We start from the raw sequence: 13,177 nt of genomic DNA, 5'->3' as shown, positions 1-13,177 counted from the left end.
CTCACTATTTCAGAAATATTCTCTCTTTCTGCTTTGTTGATCAAAGTCAATAACTTCACACTCACCCACAATTAGCTTGTGCAAGCCCTCTCAAAGCCTAAAATTTGATTGAGTGGATGGCATGAAGGCAAAGAAAAGACAAAAGTGATTAGCATCAACCATAAGCTGTAGCAAGACCTCTTGTTCCTCATGTCCAGCCCACATGTGCGCCTCACTCCAAGGTTTTCAGGAATTATTCCTTGATAGTTTGCTGATCAACTTCAACACAGCTTCTGATCTGTTGATTTTAATGGCCTGTTAACTGTGGAGAGAGTGGGTGGTCATGAAATGTGAAACTTCTTTGAACATGAGTTAAGAGTTGAGAGTGAAGAAAACTACTTCTGGTGTTGTTAACATGTATTGAGTCCAAAACTAGGGATCATAAATCTAAAATATTCACTAAAAGATCCAATTGTGATTTCAGAAGAACCTTCATTTTCCAGTGAGTGGTCAAAATGGACTGGTTGGGGAGAATAGCATTAATACCCTCTGAAGGAAACTAGAACGTATCAAATTCTGAGAACTGTCCCCATAGCAGCACGGTGAGTGTACCTATAACACATGGACTGCAGTAGCTGAAGAAGACAGCTCACCATCACCCCCTGCAGGGTAACTAAGGATGGACCACAAGTGTGACCAGCCAGTGATGCCCAGATCCCATGAATGAATTAATAAAAATGAGAGCAAGGGGAATAGATTTTTATGCCAACATAGGGTGTGAGGAGGTCCACATAGTGCATAAATTCTGGCATGGACCATTTGGGTCAAATGCCCTGGTGCAATGTCATAAACTCAATGTAATTCATCTTTTTTGGAAGATTGGAATATTTTAGTCACTTGAAGTCAATTTTTCCAAGAATCTTACTCAGCCTGTTATGTCTGAAAATGTTACAACCAATGATCACTGTCCAAAAATAAGAAATAAATTGTTCCTCAAAGCAGCCATCTCCAGTGCGCTTGGCACAGATATTTTTAATTAATAAAATTGAGGAAATTACACCCACCTCAGTGTTGCTAATGTTTTTAATAAATTCCTTTGTATTTAATGAAAACTAAGTTGTGTGGTCCACACACACACACTAAATTTCACTGGCCTGCTTAAACCAGAAGTCCAGGTTAGTACATTGGGAATGTGGGTTCAAATCCTACCACTGCATCTGCTAAAGCTGAGATTAAAATCAATTCTAGAATTGAAAGCTGATCTAAGTAATAGTGACTATGGAACTATCAAGAACGTAATTAAAAACCCATTTTGTTCTCTCATACCAGTTGCAGGAAGGAAATATGCCATCCTTACCTGGTCTGCTGTACACATGACTCCAAACCCACAGGAATCTTATTGACACCTAACTCTGAAGTGGCATGGTAGGCCACTCTGTCCAAGGGCAGTGAGGTATGGGTATCAAATGCTGGACTTATCAATGACACCTCATCAAAGAATAACAAAACAATGCCTATACATTGATTATAGGAACTGCAGATGCTGGAGAATCTGAAGTAACAAGGTTTAGAGCTGGACGAATACAGTAGGCCAAGCAGCATCAGAGGAGCAGGAAGGCTGACATTTTGGGTCAAGACCCTTCTTAGACCTTTTCTGAAGAAGGATCTAGACCCAAAACGTAGCTTTCCTGCTCCTCTGATGCTGCTTGGCCTGCTGTGTTCATCCACCTCTACACTTTGTTAACTTTAATGTTGATACATTGTCTTCTATTATGTATTATTCCTAAGTTAACCAGTTTGATATCACATAAGTCCATATATACTTTTGAAATACATGAGGAAGACAGATGGATATAATCCATCATCTCAGCATAACAGAAAGTACAGTCCAACAAGTTACAGTATTTACCACCCAGATGTTTAGCTAAGGTTTCTCTTAAGTCTTGATTTTCGTATTTCATGCTGGCTTTACGATATACAATGCATGCATTGAATTTGAGACTTGAACTGGACTTTAGAAACACTGAAATTTTAACACAATCTTTAAAGGAGGTTACATTCCCAGGACGAGTTTCCAGCTTTTCACAGTTGTTTTGGCTTCACACTGCCAGAAAACTTGAAATGACAGCTAGGTATTTAAACCCAAACCTCACCTTTCTTTCAGAGTTACAACAAGGTTTCCCATGACTTCATGTTCCACCCCAGCTGCATGGTCATTCAAGGGTGTAGGCCTGAAACATCAGCCTTCTGCTCCTATGATGCTGCATGGCCTGATGTGTTCATCCAGCTCTGCACCTTGTCACCTCCACTTCTGCCATTTCCAACTTGATGGAAATACCAAATGCACCTTCTCTTCTGTTCCTCTTCTAGCATTCCGAAGGGACTGTTCCCCAAAACACAAAATCTTCAATACGTGCCACTCTACCCACTTCTTCTCTTGACCAGACAAGTACAGGAGATACAACACCTGCCATTATACATGAGTGGCCAGTCACTTGCTTTTATAATTCTCCATTCTTCCCACACTCTGGCCCCTCTGTCCTCTGTCTTCTACACTGTTTTTAATGCTGCTGAAAACAAATTTAAGGATTAGCACATTATTTATCAATTGAGCATCTTACAACCTCCTGTCTCAGCACTGATTTTAACAATTTCATATTGTAATCACTGCTCCCGATTTCAGATTGTATTCACTACACCCGAGTAAATATTGCAGTCACTACACCCAATTAAAGACTGTACTCATTGCTCTCAATTCCAGATTGTAATCACTACACTCAATTAAAGATTGTAATCATTGTTCTCAATTTCAGATTGCAGTCACTACGCCCAATTAAAGATTGTAATCATTGTTCTCAATTCCGGATTGTAATCACTACACTCAATTAAAGATTGTAATCATTGTTCTCAATTTCAGATTGTAATCACTACACTCAATTAAAGATTGTAATCATTGTTCTCAATTTCAGATTGTAATCACTACACTCAATTAAAGATTGTAATCATTGTTCTCAATTTCAGATTGCAGTCACTATGCCCAATTAAAGATTGTAATCATTGTTCTCAATTTCAGATTGTAATCACTACACCCAATTAAATATTGCAGTCACTACACCCAATTAAAGATTGGAATCACTGCAACTAATTTCAAATTGTAAACACTGTATCCAGTTTACTATACCCAATTTCAGATTATGATCACTGTACCCAATTTCAGATTGTACTCATCATTCCCAATTGCAGATTGTAATCACTGCTCCCAGTTTCAGAATGTAGTCACGGCTCCCATTTGATTTTGAAATTGCATGAGCTGCTAACAGTTCTACTTATGTTATTTTCCCTACTACATTTTCACTGTGTTTATTTATCTGATCAACTACCATCTTCTATTGCCCAGCACTGTCATCCCTTTTGTGATTTTTTCCTGCTTCTGTCTTCTAGCATTTCACAGACTATGTCTTTTTTCCCCTTTCCTATCTCTTGATTAAAACGTGTTCCATCTCTAACTTCTTTCAGTTCTGATGAAAGATGATCAACCTGAAATATTAACTTTGTTTTTCTCTCCACAGATGCTGCCAGACCTGCTGTGTTTTTCCAGCAATTATTTGCTTTTGTTAATGATTAACATCAGGTTAATGACTGCGCAGAACAGTGCGCTGGGAATTAAGAGCTTGGCATATAGAGCACACCCAAGCATTTACATATTCCTATTCACTCCACAGATCAAGACTGTGTGGCAACATTGAGTTAAACAGCCATATTGTAAAACTTTCTACCTCCATAATTTGATGTGAACCCAATGTTGCCCATTTTGGATCAAGAATCTGTTCCTCTTTTTGGTTACCATGATCTCCAATTTCTGCATGAGATAGCAAAATGCACTACACTCAGTCAAAATGTGAAATAGTTGTTCTCCCAAATTCTAGCCCCCAACCCCATACACCAGGCCTTTTTTAAATCACATAGTCTGCCATTACAACTTACCTATTGTTAGCCACTAACAGTTCCTAAAAACAGCCATTCACTCTCTTGGCCAGATGGTTATCCACAGTTTGTCAGTCCAACTCTCCTCCTCTCTCTCTCTCTCTTTAGGCTGTTTCCCCACCTATCGTTTACTCCTTACCCCTCCCCCCACCGTATCTCCTTCATATAAACTGACATTTTCCTAGTTCTGAGGCAAGGTCACCGGACCCAAAACAATAACACTGATTTCTCTTCACAGATGCTGCCAGACCTGCTGAGCTTTTCCAGCAAATTCTGTTTTTGTTTGTGTAATAATTGCACTTGGAACGGGTCTTACTCAGGGCTTCCTCAGCATTTATGTCACTGTGAATTTACATCTAATAAGCTAATATGAAGATTGGCTGTATTCTGGTCCATGTCATATTGGTGCCTGTATGGTGTGATTTTCCTGTTGCTTATTCTCTGGATGTGGTGATCACTGGTAAATCTGGCTTTTACTGCCAATCCCCAATTTCCTTGCAAAGGGGTTGATGAGCTACTTTCTTGAACCGCTGTAGTCCATGAGGTGAAGATGTGACTCTTTGTAATGGTTTGTTAAAATTGAGTGGCTGCTTTAGTAGAAAGTTAAGAGTCAGCTGTGTTGGTATAGGATTGTAATCACACTGGAAGGATGACTAACTTCCTTCCTCAGAGAACAACAGGGGGCCAGTTAGGTTTTAGTGAAAATCCATTTATTGTTTTTACTGATACTGGCTTTTTAGTTCCAGATTTTATTCAGGTCCCCAAATGACTTGTGTAGAATTTGAGCTCGTTCTCCAGATTATTGATCTAGGTCTTTAAATTGACAGTCTATAAATATTTAGCTCAAGCTATGTACAGGAGAAGGTATATGGGACAGGAAGCTAGACATGTCAGTGGGCCATTCAATCTCTCAAGTCTGTTCCACCATTCAGTGCAGTCATGGTTTGTAGCCTAACTCCATACACCTGCCTTTGGCCCTTTTGCCTTATTACCTTTGCTTAACAAAAAATTATCTATCTCAGATTTAAAGTTAGCAACTGACCCAGCATCAACCGACATTTCTGGCACAGAGTTCCAAGCATCTACCACTCATTGCATATAGAAGTGCTCCCAAAAATCTCTCCTGAAAGATTCTGGAAACCCCAACCAGTGTAAATAGTTTTTTTTACCCTGCCTTTTTATGTTAATATCTTGAAGAGTTCAATCAGATCACCCCCTTATCCTTCTTAATTCTGCAGAAAAAAGGCCTAATATGTGTTATCTCTGTTCATAACTTAACGCCTGAAGTCTAAGTCTTGTTAACCTACACCATACTGTCACCAAAGCCAGTCTATACCTTCCAAAGGAATGGTGCCCAGGTTCGCTCACAATACTCCAAGTGGGGTCGAACCACGGTTTGTATCGCTGCAGCATAACTTCTTCATCCTTGTACCCCAATCCGATAGATATAAAGGCCAGCATTCCAAAGGCTTTCTTGATTATTTTATGAATCTGTTCACGACATTCTAAAAATTCTAAATGGGTGGCACGGTGGCTCAGTGGTTAGCACTGCTGCTTCACAGTGCCAGGAATCCGGGTTTGATTCCACCCGTGGAGTTTGCATGTTCTTCCTGTGTTTCCTCCAGGTGCTCCAGTTTCCACCCACAGTCCAAAGATGTGCAAGCTAGGTGGATTGACCATGCTGAATTGCCTGTAGTGTTCAGGGATGTGTGGATTAGGTGGGTTAAAGGGGGATGGGGCTGGGTGGGATGCTCTGAAGGTCAGTGTGGACTTGTTGGGATGAAGGGCCAGTTTCCACCCTGTAGGGATTCTGTTAACCATGTGACTGAGTCTTTAATCTCTTTGGACACCCACCTTATTTCCCATCCCTTCACTGGCCTAAAGCTAAGTTAATAAGAATGAGGAGATTATACCCGGACTTTATAAAATATAACAAAAACAAAGTTGCTGGAAAAGCTCAGCGGGTCTGACAGCATCTGTGAAGAAAAAGTCAGGGTTAATGTTTTGTGTCCGGCGATCCTTCCTTGGAACCATCACAAATTTGACTGCAGTTAGAGAACAGCACATTGTACTGGATACAGTGATACAGGATTCATGACAACAGAAACGGCTAACAAGGATCTTGCCAGGAATGCAGCGTTTTAGTAATGGGGAAAGTTTGGATCAATGGGCTTTGTTCTCTTTGGAACCAAGTAGGCGGAGGGGAGATTGAAATTAGGCACAAAATAACAAGAAGGTTTGAAAGGTCCCTGATCAGTCGGGGCCCTCCTGGTCACCATCTCTGATAAATTTTATTTTTGTCAGTGCAGACCTTCTGCCAGAACTAGAAGTACAGAGGCTTAGAGGGAAGGTTGCTGCATGCTAAAGCATTCTCCTGTCCCACTTCACCCTTTACAAGGATGGTGGGCCATTGAAGCACCTGGAGCTGCAGTCCCAGCAGTGCACACCATCAACAGTGGCGCTGCTGAGCTACCTGGCCTTTCATCATGGTTTGTGTGTGTGTGTGTGTGTGTGTGTGTGTGTGTGTGTGTGTGTATGAGTGAGTTTATGAGAATGTGTGTGTATGTATGTGTGTGTGTGAGGATGAGTATATGTGTGTGTATGTGTGTGTGAGAGAGAGTGAGTGTGTGTGAGAGAATGAGCATATGCATGTGTGTGAACGAGTGAGTGTGTATATATATATGTGTGACAATGAGTGTGTGTGTGAGTGAGTGAGTGTGTGATTGTGTGTGTGAGAGTGTGTGTATGTGTGAGTGGTGTGTGTGTGAATGGTGTTTGAGTGAGAGTGAGGAGTGAGTGTGAGTTGTGTGTGTGTGAGAGTGATTGTGTGTGTGAGAGAGTGACTCTGTGTGTGTAAGAGAGAGAGAGACAGTGAGAGAGTGTGTGTGTATGAGAATGAATATGTGTGTGTGTAACAAAGAGTGTATATATGTGTGTGTGTGAGAGTGTGTGTGCATGTGTGTTTGAGAGTGTGGTTTGTGTGTAAGTGCATATGTGAGAGTGAGGGTGTGTGTGTGTGTCTGTCTAAGACTGTGTAAGTGGGTGCGTGTGTGTGAGAGAGTGAGAGTGTGTGCGTGTGTGTGTATGTGTGTGACAGTGTGTGTGTGAGAGAGAGCGAGAGAGTGAGTTTGGGGGGTGTAGGCCAGCAGCAGGCAATGTGCCCCTGCCCCCTCCCCACCCCGAGCTAGGCCAGTGTCGGCATCCCTTTCTGATTCCAATGCTGAAGAAGTCTGTTGAAGTATGAGCTGACTTTCAGAAATTGAAAGATGCTTCTCTTAACATCCCTCAAGATGCGATAATTATGTAAATTAAGCCTCAGATTGGCAAAGCGGTACTTTATTTCAAAAATTCATGACGAGTTTTGAAATTTTGTCACTCCCTGTTTGAAAAAATATGAAACCGCTGTCAGTGCGTCAGAGTTCCCAGACAAATTGGGCTTCTCGAAGATACTTTGTTAATAACATCCAGCTAACGTGCCGAAAGATGGCAACATCAAGGCGAGCAGAGAGGAGTTAGAAACAATAAAGAGGAAGCTTTCACAGTTTTAATTCTCTTGGCACTGATCCCCTGTATCATTTGGAAAGCCACAGTCCAACTTACGCAGCGGTTTCGTGTTGCAAAATGACAATTTGCTTACACGAGTTTGAAGATTGTTTGGGTGCGCAGCTGCTGTATGCAGGAGCCACACCTGGCTTTGTGGAATGTTTGGGAACACTTTTTGTCCTTCGGTGTGTGTCAGACAAGAATCGAAACAAAATTTCACCCACCCCCGCTTACATCCTCCTCTCCTGCTCCCATATCTCCACCAAGTCACTAAAGCTAGTGATGCACGTTATTAGGTCAATAAGAAGGGAAGCAAAACAATTGGTGCAGCTTATTTCTGGGGAATTGAATTGAAAAAGCAGAGAAGATATCGCTGCGTATCACTGTGGTTACATTTGCAGTGCTATGTACAGTTCTTCTTGACATATTTCAAAAAAAGAGCGTGGAGACAGAGGAAACTCTAACCCCAGGTTAGTGTTCTGGGGATACAAACAGAAATTGCTGGAAAAGCTCGGTAGATCTGGCAGCATCAGTGGACAGAAAGCAGAGTTAATGTCTTGCATCAAGTGACCCTTTCTCAGAACCTTCCTTAGACCCTTCCGCAGTTCTGAGGAAGGGTTTCTCAACCTGAAATGTTAACTCTGATTTCTCCCCGCAGATGCTGCCAGACCTCCTGAGATTTTCCTGCAGTTTGTGTTTTTGCTTCTGATTTACCACATCTGCTGTTCTTTCGGTTCTTAATGTTCTGGGGACACAGGTTCGAATAGCACTATGGTAGGTGGTGAAATTTGAATTCAATGAAAATGCAGAATTAAAAAGCTAATTTAAATGCAGCCACTGTTATTTGTCATAAAAATCCACCTGGTTCGCTGATGACCTTTGAGCAAGGAAATCTACCATCCTTACCTGGTCTGCCCTACTTGTGACATGTGGTTGACTTTTAACTGCCCTCTGGGGAATTAGAGGTAAGCCTGCAATGCCCACATCCGATGAACCAACAATGAAACAAAAATCCCATTCTTACCAGCGGGAACACGAATTTCCATGAAATTGGAATGGACTGAGATGGAGAACTCATTGTTGTACTTATTAGGTCTGAATAATGAGCCACTCAGAGACTATTATCCCTGATCTCACCCAGCGATTGAGAGATTATCCCAATCCAGCAGGCTACCTCCAAAAGGCCATAAAGGAGAATCTTTGTTGGCCCTGATTGATTAAGGAGGAATCATGTTGCTGTTGGACAGGAGTCACATATCGGTGAGAACGGCATTACATATACCAGAATATATTGTATCAGTGATAATGGGAACTGCAGATGCTGGAGAATCCAAGATAATAAAATGTGAGGCTGGATGAACACAGCAGGCCCAGCTGCATCTCAGGAGCACAAAAGCTGACGTCATGGGCCCCAGCTATGCATGCCTCTTTGTAGGTTACGTGGAACAGTCCCTCTTCCGCACCTACACAGGCCCCAAACCCCACCTCTTCCTCCGTTACATTGATGACTGTATTGGCGCCGCCTCTTGCTCCCCAGAGGAGCTCGAACAGTTCATCCACTTCACCAACACCTTTCACCCCAACCTTCAGTTCACCTGGGCCATCTCCAGCACATCCCTCACCTTCCTGGACCTCTCAGTCTCCATCTCAGGCAACCAGCTTGTAACTGATGTCCATTTCAAGCCCACCGACTCCCACAGCTACCTAGAATACACCTCCTCCCACCCACCCTCCTGCAAAAATTCCATCCCCTATTCCCAATTCCTCCGCCTCCGCCGCATCTGCTCCCACGATAAGACTATCCACTCCCGCACATCCCAGATGTCCAAACTCCTCAAGGACCGCAACTTTCCCCCCACAGTGATCGAGAACGCCCTTGACCGCGTCTCCCATATTTCCCGCAACACATCCCTCACACCCTGCCCCCGCCACAACCGCCCAAAAAGGATCCTCCTCGTTCTCACACACCACCCCACCAACCTCCGGATACAACGCATCATCCTCCGACACTTCCGCCATCTACAATCCGACCCCACCACCCAAGACATTTTTCCATCCCCACCCCTGTCTGCTTTCCGGAGAGACCACTCTCTCCGTGACTCCCTTGTTCGCTCCACACTGCCCTCTAACCCCACCACACCCGGTGCCTTCCCCTGCAACCACAGGAAATGCTACACTTGCCCCCACACCTCCTCCCTCACCCCTATCCCAGGCCCCAAGATGACCTTGCACATCAAGCAGAGGTTCACCTGCACATCTGCCAATGTGATATACTGCATCCACTGTACCCGGTGTGGCCTCCTCTACATTGGGGAAACCAAGCGGAGGCTTGGGGACTGCTTTGCAGAACACCTCCGCTCAGTTCACAACAAACAACTGCACCTCCCAGTCGCAAACCATTTCCACTCCCCCTCCCATTCTTTAGATGACATGTCCATCATGGGCCTCTTGCAGTGCCACAATGATGCCACCCGAAGGTTGCAGGAACAGCAACTCATATTCTGCCTGGGAACCCTGCAGCCTAATGGTATCAATGTTGACTTCACCAGTTTCAAAATCTCCCCTTCCCCCACCGCATCCCAAAACCAGCCCAGTTCGTCCCCTCCCCCCACTGCACCACACAACCAGCCCAGCTGTTCCCCTCCACCCACTGCATCCCAAAACCAGCCCAGCCTGTCTCTGCCTCCCTAACCTGTTCTTCCTCTCACCCATCCCTTCCTCCCACCCCAAGCCGCACCCCCATCTACCTACTAACCTCATCCCACCTCCTTGACCTATCCGTCTTCCCTGGACTGACCTATCCCCTCCCTACCTCCCCACCTATACTCTCTCCACCTATCTTCTTTTCTGTCAATCTTCGGTCCGCCTCCCCCTCTCTCCCTATTTATTCCAGAACCCTCACCCCATCCCCCTCTCTGATGAAGGGTCTAGGCCCGAAACGTCAGCTTTTGTGCTCCTGAGATGCTGCTTGGCCTGCTGTGTTCATCCAGCCTCACATTTTATTGTTTTGGGCCTAGACCCTTCATCAGAGAGGGGGATGGGGTGAGGGTTCTGGAATAAATAGGGAGAGGGGGGAGGCGGACCGAAGATGGAGAGAGAAGAAAATAGGTGGAGAGGAGAGTATAGGTGGGGAGGTAGGGAGGGGATAGGTCAGTCCAGGGAAGATGGACAGGTCAAGGAGGTGGGATGAGGTTAGTAGGTAGGAGATGGAAGTGTGGCTTGGGGTGGGAGGAAGGGATGGGTGAGAGGAAGAACAGGTTAGGGAGGAAGAGACAGGCTGGACTGGTTTTGGGATGCAGTGGGTGGAGGGGAAGGGCTGGGCTGGTTTTGGGATGCAGTGGGGGAAGGGGAGATTTTGAAGGTGGTGAAGTCCACATTGATACCATTGGGCTACAGGGTTCCCAAGCGGAATATGAGTTGCTGTTCCTGCAACCTTCGGGTGGCATCATTGTGGCACTGCAGGAGGCCCATGATGGACATGTCATCTAAAGAATGGGAGGGGGAGTGGAACTGGTTTGCGACTGGGAGGTGCAGTTGTTTATTGCGAACCGAGCAGAGGTGTTCTGCAAAGCGGTCCCCAAGCCTCCTGCACTCCTGCACACCTGCCAATGCGGTATACAGTATCCATTGTACCCGGTGTGGCTTCGTCTACATTGGGGAAACCAAGTGGAGGCTTGGGGACCGCTTTGCAGAACATCTCCGCTCGGTTCGCAATAAACAACTGCACCTCCCAGTCGCAAACCATTTCGACTCCCCCTCCCATTCCTCAGACGACATGTCCATCATGGGCCTCCTGCAGTGCCACAATGATGCCACCCGAAGGTTGCAGGAACAGCAACTCATATTCCGCTTGGGAACCCTGCAGCCCAATGGTATCAATGTGGACTTCACCAGCTTCAAAATCTCCCCTTCACCCGCCGCATCCCAAAACCAGCCCAGTTCGTCCCCTCCCCCCACTGCACCACACAACCAGCCCAGCTCTTCCCCTCCACCCACTGCATCTCAAAACCAGTCCAGCCTGTCTCTGCCTCCTTAACCTGTTCTTCCTCTCACCCATCCCTTCCTCCCACCCCAAGCCGCACCTCCATCTCCTGCCTACTAACCTCGTCCCACCTCCTTGACCTGTCCGTCTTCCCTGGACTGACCTATCCCCTCCCTACCTCCCCACCTATACTCTCCTCTCCACTTATCTTCTTTTCTCTCCATCTTCGGTCCGCCTCCCCCTCTCTCCCTATTTATTCCAGAACCCTCACCCCATCCCCCTCTCTGATGAAGGGTCTAGGCCCGAAACATCAGCTTTTGTGCTCCTGAGATGCAGCTGTGCCTGCTGTGTTCATCCAGCCTCATTTTATTATCTTATATACCAGAATATAGTTTGTTTCTCAGGTTTCTAATGACTGCTGGAAGGTGAAAGGCAGCTTGCACAATGTCACAAGAAGCACAGTGGTGGTCTTTTGTGAACTTCCTCCATATTGTTCTCAATGGATGCCTCAAAACAGTGGCTCATTTTATTGATGCGGATTGTGCTACAGGGGTATGATCATGTAGCTTGTAGTCCAGAGCCCCATCCCAGTATTCTGGGCATTGGTTCAAATCCTCTAATGGTGGAATTTGATGAGATTTGGAATTTGGAATTAGATGTGAGTCTAATAGTTACTTCCTTGAAAGGAGATTGATAAATATTTATATTTGAAATGCATCAAAGGGTATGAAAAGAAAGTGAGATAGAACATCAGCCATGATCTTATTGAATAGCAGAGCAACCCGAGGGGATGAATGGTCCACTCTTACTCCAAGTTTCAATGTCTGGGGCTGTTCAATAATTAGAAGACAACGGTTAAAAAATCACGACTTAGGTTTTACTCTCAAATCAAAGACTCCCAAGAATTTTAAACTATGCCCGCTTTGTTATCCTGTCTGTACTCTCTGTATCCTTCTTTTAAACTTGTTATGTGTGTTTATGTATTTGTTTTAATATTCTGTCTTGGGATTGGTCTGTAATGAAATTCTGCTTTTTCAGTCAAGAAATTCTTACAATTGGTTCCATTATTTTGATCTTGTTAACTACATTTTAATAGAAGTGTGATAGCTTTATGCTAGTAAAGGAAGAAGGGGCAATGCTGCTGTCATGATATTACCACTTGGGTAATTATCCAGGCATCTAGACTAATGATCAGTGGATGTGGGGCTGGATGAACACAGCAGGACAAGCAGCATCTCAGGAGCACAAAAGCTGACGTTTCGGGCCTAGACCCTTCATCAGAGAGGGGGATGGGGTGAGGGTTACTCTCTCCACCTATCTTCTTTACTCTCCATCTTCGGTCCGCCTCCCCCTCTCTCCCTATTTATTCCAGTTCCCTCTCCCCATCCCCCTCTCTGATGAAGGGTCTAGGCCCGAAACGTCAGCTTTTGTGCTCCTGAGATGCTGCTTGGCCTGCTGTGTTCATCCAGCTTCACATTTTATTATCTTGGAATTCTCCAACATCTGCAGTTCCCATTATCTCTAATGATCAGTGGAATTGGGTTCAAATCCCGCCACAGGAGATTGTGTGATTTCTTTTCTGAAGGCCTTGCAGTGCAGTGGTAGTATCCTTACCTCTCAGTTAGATGTTCTGGGGCAGCACGGTGGCTCAGTGGTTAGCACTGCTGCCTTCATAGCACCAGGGATCCA

General features: G+C 44.8%; 1 protein-coding gene across 6 annotated transcripts in view; it reads left to right on the top strand.

Annotated features, from left to right (window-relative positions):
- Positions 1-13,177, top strand: part of bmpr1ba (bone morphogenetic protein receptor, type IBa) — a 466,435-nt gene that overhangs the window by 255,010 nt on the left and 198,248 nt on the right. The window contains exon 4 of one of the 6 annotated variants that reach the window (XM_059649359.1): positions 8,165-8,280. The exons of the other annotated variants lie outside the window; for them this stretch is intronic. The gene's annotated coding sequence lies outside the window, so the exon portion shown is untranslated. The remainder of the gene's footprint in view (positions 1-8,164; positions 8,281-13,177) is intronic. 6 annotated transcript variants of the gene reach the window in all.

This window comes from Stegostoma tigrinum, chromosome 1 (assembly GCF_030684315.1).
Source record: "Stegostoma tigrinum isolate sSteTig4 chromosome 1, sSteTig4.hap1, whole genome shotgun sequence".
Taxonomy (NCBI): domain Eukaryota; kingdom Metazoa; phylum Chordata; class Chondrichthyes; order Orectolobiformes; family Stegostomatidae; genus Stegostoma; species Stegostoma tigrinum.
This window is presented reverse-complemented; position numbering and strand designations above follow the sequence as displayed.